Below are 8693 nucleotides of genomic sequence, written 5' to 3' on the forward strand. Positions count from 1 at the left end.
AGATAGATAGATAGATAGATAGATAGATAGATACACAGATAGATACATAGATAGATAGATAGATGTCTCAACTCAAAGGCAGTTGGGCAGGAGGAGTTCCATCTTACTCAGTCTTTTTGTTCTATTCAGGACTTCAACTGATTGAATGAAGCCCACTCGCTTTAGGGAGAGCAATCTGCTTTACTCAGCCTACTGATTCAGATGTTAATCACATCCAGGAACACCCTCACAAATATACGCAGAATAATGTTTGACCAAATATCTGACCACTCTGTGGTGCAGTCAAGTTGATGCATAAAATTAACCATCACACACATGCTAGCATTACACCTATCCTTTCAGCCACTGTCCCAAACTATTGATTTTACTAACAATATTAACAACTGCTTAGAAGTATTATGAGTTACACTGCAACCTGTTTCAACACTAACATAGGGACTGTCTTAAATGTGATAGTTATCATAACCTTCAGAGGTGCCTACCAGCAGTGGTAAATTTGGCACCTAAAGACTTTAAAATCTATCCTACAGGACTACACAAGGCATAGGTACAGTATATCTGTGGACACCAGCTTTATTTGTAATATTGAAAATTTAAAGCAAAGTAAATATCCAACAATAATAAAAGAACTAAATAAATTATAGTGCAACCATATCATAGGATACTATTTAGTTAAAAATAATTCAATATGTTTTTATTGGCATATAAAATATTTATGATGAATTTCATGATCATACTTTTATAAATATATAAACACATGTATATATACATCTATATATATATGTGTATATGCACAGATCTGAAGTTTACAAGTCACAATGGTTTTCCCTGAGAAGTAAGAGGTCGTATGCTGTCATTGTGAGAAGAAACAATTCCTGCCACATGGCTAGGAGTTGAGGGTGACCTCTAGGAAATGAGAATGATCCACTGCTGATAGCCAGCAAGAAAATGGAAACATCATTCCTACAACCACAAGGAATTGTATTCAGCCAAGAACCTGAACTGATTTGAGAGAGCACTCTCATCTCTGGATGAAAATGCAGTCAGCTGACACCTTGATTTCTGCCTTGTGTGACCCCAAGCAGAAGACTCAGCTATTCTGTGCCTGGACTTCAGACCTACAGATCTGTGAAGTAATAAATGTCTTTTTGTAGCCACTGTTTGCAATAATTTGGTATATAGCAATAGGAAACTACTATAATCATTTAGCATAATACAGAAATGCTGTACATTCTCAGTAAAAATAATAATATAATAAACGGGAAAAACTGGATTTTCAAAATAATCATTTGATTTACTAAGTTGAATAATGTTATTAAAATTTTTGTAAATTTGTATGGTGACAAATGAAAGCTAGACTTACCTTGTTGATCATTTTGCAATGTATACAAATGTTAAATCATTATTGTACACATGAAACTAATATAATGCTGTATGTCAATTATACTTCAGTTAAAAAAAAATTCCTTATCAGAGTTTTAATTTAAATATCAAGCAAAAAAGAAAGTTATCAAAGCTGCATAGGTTTGAAATTACCTGCATTTTGAGTTTTTAAAATATATACAAATATCTTCAATTAAATGATATGCAGGACCAAGTAATAGATTTTAATTTAATTATGGATAGATAAATTGCTATGGAATAAACTAAACACTTTCAATGTTTCAAAAGCATTCACTTTTATCTCAAGGCAACTGGAAATCTTCAGTGGTATCTCAATACATCAAAATAAATCGTAGACTACAATGTTTTCCACAATTGGATTCTGTTTTGTTTTTTTCCCAACTTGTGACTTAACTCCACCTTATTGATCTCATCATATTGACTGTCTACTATTGTTTTCTTCCCATTTTATGTGTCTTTGCTCAAGACCCTCCCTCACCCTGCCTCTTAGGTGGAAGTCTTACCAGCTAGGTAAGCAACACCCAGCTCAATTCCTCTAAGAAGTCTGCCCTCCTCCTTATTCACTACCAGTAGAACCCATCACTCCCTCCCCACATTTCCAAAGAACTTGTTGGTTTTACTATGGTAAAATATACTGTCATCGGTTTTGTTTTACATTTATATACGCATGTGATGTCACCGTCACTAGACTATGAGTTCCTAAATGTCAGGGACTGTCCTCTTCCTGGTCTGTAATGCCTGGTAGAGTGCTATACATTTCGTTTATGGTCAGAAAAGTGATTACTGAGTTTTTAAAAACTTCCATCTTGCCAATGCACAAGAACAAGACATGAACATAAGTACATAATTTTAACTTAAGAAAGTCGGAGTCCAAATAAAGATCTAATGAGAAGCAGAGAGAGAAATTCAGGTTTTTAAAGATGAGGAGAACGATTTTGCTCAGAGATTGAACAGATCATAATAATTGACAAATAAAATTGGGAGCACAATAAAAGATTCAGAACAGGAGGAAGGTCATATTTAAGAACTAGAAATACAGCACAATATGTATAATATTCATTACACCTCTACAGTTCCTGCTGTAGCATTTTACATTATTCAAATCTTTTTATCACTGCTTATGACAATATTTGCCTCCCTTATGAATTCATTTTCAGTACAGTCTGGTACTGTGGTTGAATTTGAAAGATATTCTAATTTAAGTTTATCAGAATTGGACGGAGGACCATATTGACTGAAAAATAGGAGGTTTTATGCATATGAAATTCAGAATGCCTCAAACGTAACTAAAATCACTACAAGCCCAAGGGAAATATAAAATACTATGTACTAGTAACTAGTTTACTATCTCTACTTCACATGCAATTATTTACACTTTCTGAAAATAATACTGATGTACTTGTATAAAATACAAATAATATAAAAGGTTGGTTGAGACGTCCACTTATTCAGTTGAATATTTATTGAGTACACAGTATATTCAAAATTTATTATTATACTGTGTCAAGGATACAAATATAAAGATATAACTATAAGGAGGAAGGAGAAGTGGAGGAAAACGGAAAGTTAATTAAACATATTTAGTACTCTATCTATGCCAAGCCCTGCCTTGGAATAATGATAATAATAGCTAATATTTGCTGACTGTTTACTATATCTAGTTATAATTCTGAGTGTTTATATTGATTGAATCATGTAATATTTAGAACAAATCTATGAGCTTAATAATATTAATTTTCCCATTTTTTTAGATGAGGAAATTGCAGCATAGGGATTAAGAAACTTGCTAAATGTTGCAAAACTAGGAATTTCAAAGGTGAAACTTGAATTTAACAGCAGACACTTTGAACCTAACCTCTACATTATATACTTCCTATTAGGGTTTAGCTCCATTTTGCAGAGCAAGAACTTGATATGCAGAGCAATTAAGTGGGTTTCCCAAGATCATATTCCTGGTCAGTGACAGGGTTAGCATTCAAAATCAAATATGTCTGATTCCAAATCCTCTGCCAATTCCTCTACATCACCTCCAAACTACAGGAAAGAAAATTTTAATAAAATGTATTCAAACTATATTTCATCTCTTCTATTATTTAAAACTAACTGCATCTCTTCCTGGTTGCATGACATTAGTTTAGGCAAATTACTTAATCCCTGTCTGCTTCAGTTTCCTCATTTGTAAAATGAGGATAATATAATTGTTTGGAGGATTAAATATGATAAAGCAGTTGAATATGGACTAGCACAAATTTATTAGCATTGTTATTATTATCATTATTACTATTATTATTGTTTGTAGATCATTATACTTAATAGAGACAAGGAATATCTATGAATAATACTGCTAATATGTTAAGTGCTGATCTGAACACTTTTCAGCATTATCTCACCCCAACATTCCAATTATGTAGATACTGTTGTATCATTTTACAGATGATGAAATAGGGGCTTTGGGAAATGAAGGAAGTGACCCAGAATCATACAGCCAGTGAGTGGCAGGACCAGATATCAAACCTGGGTTTACTGACTACAAAGGCCACAGGGTAGTATGATATCAGTGTCAAAAGAAAGGTGCAATCCAAGTTCTGAAGATATTTAGAAAATACAGAACACTACTTGCCTAGAGATTGAGAAGGGTTTGCCTAGGTGGGTTAACATTTGAGCTAATCTCTGAAGGTAAGTAGAGTTCAATAGGTTAGAAGTACATCTTTTTTTCTTTTTGACATCTTTATTGGAGCATAATTGCTTTACAATGGTGTGTTAGTTTCTACTTTACAGCAAAGTGAATCAGCTATACATATACATATATCCCCATATCTCCTCCCTCTTGTGTCTCCCTCCCATCCTCCCTATCCCACCCCTCTAGGTGGTCACAAAGCACTGAGCCGATCTAATATTACTCAACCGTAAAAAGAAACAAAATTGAGTTACTTGTAGTGAGGTGGATGGACCTAGAGTCTATCATACCGAGTGAAGTAAGTCAGAAAGAGAAAAACAAATACCGTATGCTAACACATATATGTGGAATCTAAAAAGAAAAAGAAAAAAAATTGGTTCTGAAGAACCTAGGGGCAGGACAGGAATAAAGATGCAGACGTAGAGAATGGACTTGAGGACACGGGGAGGGGGACAGGTAAGCTGGGAAGAAGTACATCTTTTGAAGGACAAAACAAGCTTAACTGGAATAGCATGAATAAAGGTCTCGAGACAGGTTTAATACATCTGCCATTGTAGGGAAGCAGTAGAAGACAGACCTGGAAAGGTGAGTTAATGTAAACTTCATGAGTGTGGGGCCTATGCTTCTGAAACTGTGCTATTTAACATGCCGCCATGAGACACACGTAGATCGTGAAACGTGGCTATAGAGACTAAGGAACTGAGTTTCAAATTGTGTTTAATTTCAATTAAATAAAATTTAAATCTAAAAACTGATACTCAGCCTACTTACTGAAAATTCTTAAGTATGTTTGGAACAACATAGATATGTGGGTCTGCTTTTTCAACCGTACATCTTACGAAATCTAAATACCAATTAAGGATTTTCAATGAAAATTTGCCATCTGAATTTAGATGTGATGTAAGTGTAAAATATATTGATACTTGAGATTTCTTAAAAATGACTGTAAAATATATCATTAGTAATATTTAATATTCTTTATATTTTGATATTTTATATATTGGATTAAATGAAATGTATTATTTAAATTAAGGTTAACTAATTATTTTTACTTTTTTAATATGGCTACTAAAAAATTTAAAATGATATATGTGAGTCGTTATATTTCTATTAGAGATGTTCTATCTTATTCCTGGCACATAGTAGGTACTCAATAAAATATTTGCTCACCAATAGCAGTAAGAACCAGATTGTAACTTCAAAGGCAGACTGAGGATTTTGCATTTTCTTCAACAGACAAGAGAGTCACTGAAACCTCTCAGTGGGGAAGTGATATGCTTTCTCAGAGTACTATTTTAGGAGGCTCCATCTGGAAGAGTAACTAAAACAGAGGAGGAACTGTTAGATTAGAAGAATACTGCAATATTAAAGTAGGACCTGAAACCCCCAAAATTCTTCCAAAGCAGCTCAGCTGAGTAGCAAAACATTGTGTAAAAGTTCAATGTTTCTCATAAGAATGCTAAACACTCTTGCATGTAAAAGGCAATTCCTTCTTGAGTCAAGCCTTACCCCTCTGTGCTCCTAATTTCATCACTGTTACTTTTAAAGAGAATCAAACCCAGAATCATCGTGGTTATCTCTGAAAAAAAAAGTCATTTGGGCTATAAGTCTCTTCATTATAGCAATCATCTGCCAAATATAGCTCCAGAGCATAATTTTGAAATATGCACAAGTGTAGCTACAGGTATGAAAAAGCCTGAATATATCACTCTATTCTCCACCTGGTGTCCAGAGTTTTGTCTGTTTGTTTTTTCATCACATCTCTGATTGTGTCATTCCATGTTGAAAAGCTTTAATGTTATACAGTAGCTTAAAGGATGAAGTCCAAACTCAATTAGCAGCCCTTCCCCAACCAATCCTATTCAGCTTCAACTCTCTCCAAGCCTTCCTATAAACCCTCACACAGGTCTCTCTTAGTAGCAGGTGACAGGAATCCAACCCAAACTAGTCAAGGAATTTGTTGATCCCACAATAGATAAATGTTAATAAAGAGATCGGCACATAAACTGACAGGTGAATGGTTATCTTGATTCTGTTGTTCCCTAGGTGCTGGCCACGTTCACCCCTGCTATAGACAGACTTGCTCCATGTGGCAGAATAAACGTCTATCCTCAGTCCCTACCTCACTTTCTTCCAACCACTTGACCAGAAATGCAAAGCACATTTTCCTCCACTCTAAGTAAATAAATGCCACCATGGAGAGTGTGTACCATGTTCCAGGCACTGTTCTCCATGCCATATATATATATATATATATATATATATATATATATATATATATATATATATATATATATATATATATATATATATATATATATATATATATATATATATATATATATATATATATATATATATATATATATATATATATATATATATATATATATATATATATATATATATATATATATATATATATATATATATATATATATATATATATATATATATATATATATATATATATATATATATATATATATATATATATATATATATATATATATATATATATATATATATATATATATATATATATATAAAGTGATTTGGTCCTCACAAAAACCCTATCATCAGGCCCATTTTGGAGGTTGAGACACTTAAGCATAGAGGGGCAGAGTAACTTGCCCAAGATCACTGTGGTAAGAAATGGCAGGACCTGAATTTAAAGCCAAACAGGCAGACTCTGCTATCCAAGCATCTCTGCAGGACTCACTGTGGTCAGAGGAAAAGGAATTTTGATTGGCTATGCCTGAGTCACTGATGAGTCCCCATGGGAGTAGGGGAGTACTGGGAATGACAGCCCCCACCAGAATCACAAGATACTACAGAATAGGAGAAAGAGGGACTAATAGGCAGATCAAAACAACAGTCTGACATAGGTTCTATATTCCAACCATAGTGAACAGGACAGGACAGCCTTTTTCAAATTTTCCATGCACTCTTTTGCCTCTATAATTTGCCCCTCTTTCCATCCCTACTTCCCAACCCTCTTCCTGGAGAGCTGCTATTTATCAATCTATGAGGCCAATCTCAAGCAATGAACTATCTTTTCAGCAACATTTCCTCAGTGCTTAGAGGCAGAATAAATCACTCTCTCCTCTGTGTTCCTTTGGTGTCCCATGCAATCCAGCATCCATAGAGCAAACAGAAGTTCTGTGTGGAAGCCTTATCACTCCTGCTCCTCTAAAAGGAGTCTGTGGTAGCAAGACTCAGTCTAGTAGGATTAAAATAGACCTTCCGGACATTTTTCCTCCACTTACTCATAATTGTTTCTTTCTTTGGATCACTTCAGGGTCTTGAGAGTAGTACTGTTCCTCTACACTCCCAGGTTCTCTCTGATACCAGGCATTGGTGATGGCTTCCCTCTCTACTCTGCTCTTGCCTCTGACCGGCTTCTGCATTTGACAGTCATTTCTTTAGTATGGATTCCTGGCATGGTTTTAAGGGGCTTGTCTCTGACACACACCCTGGGCATATCCCCATTATGGTGCTCATTTCATTGATTTACAGTTCTTTGTTTTGATGTCTATCTCTCCTGTAAGACCCTGAGCTCCTTTGGGTGGGCATTAAGACCTAAATCACCCCTGAGCTCCTTTGGGCAGGCATTAAGACCTAAATCACCTTGTTATTCCTAATGTTGAAAGAAGCTCAACATAAAGGGAAGGAAGGAGGAAAGAAGGAAGGAGAAGAAGAGAGAAAGAGACGAAAGTGTGAGATTATTCCACTGTCTACATTTTTTCTTGGGAAAAGGCAAATACAAAATAGTATGCTCAATTCAAACTTAAGTCAAATAATCTTTTAAATTTATGATGGTGAAAAAAATTAAATTAATGAAACAAAGCAGTTTCTCTTGTTGGTTAAGAAAGAAAGTTCTCAGAAACAAACTTTTTCCTTAAGATCTTGAGCACATTTGCCTTTAACTCATATGACAACTTGAACCTATGGTGATAATGCAAGAAAATTGGGTTGATTGAAGTAAATCTATCTCCTTTCAGACCCAGAGAAGTAGTTTAGAATAGAGGACTGCTCATCTGATCATTTTGTCCTCACCTCAATCTAGCCTCCAAACAGAATAGAGTTGGCATTGCCCTGTGTTTGGAATTGACACTGACCTTGGCAATGATTTTGTCAGCCAGTTTCTTTCCTTGATGTGCCCTGGACAGAGTGGTGTGTTTGGAAATGTCTGATGGCTGCATCTGAGCAAGAATGCTCACTGATTCACAAGTGTACTTTTTTTTTTTGACATGTTTCAAGAGATCCTATGTCTGACTCTACAGAACAAATATTAGGAGAGGTAATTTCCTGAGGAGCAAAATCTGTATCTCTCTACAAAATGAATGAATGAATGAGTGCTAACATTTAATCCACAAGAGTGGTTAAAAGCATCAGCTCTGGAGTTGGATGATTTTAGTTCAAATCTTGATCTTTCAGTTTATTGACTGTATGACCTTGGCCAAGGTACTCTAATCAATCTGTGCCTCAGTTTCCCCAACTGTACACAGAGATAACAGCACTTACCCCATATAGTTGTGGGGATTAAATTAGCTATATTTTTAAAGTACTTATATACCACTGTGTCTAGCACACAGAAAGAACTTGTGCT

This window comes from Balaenoptera borealis, assembly GCF_965194805.1.
Source record: "Balaenoptera borealis genome assembly, chromosome: 5".
NCBI lineage: Eukaryota > Metazoa > Chordata > Mammalia > Artiodactyla > Balaenopteridae > Balaenoptera > Balaenoptera borealis.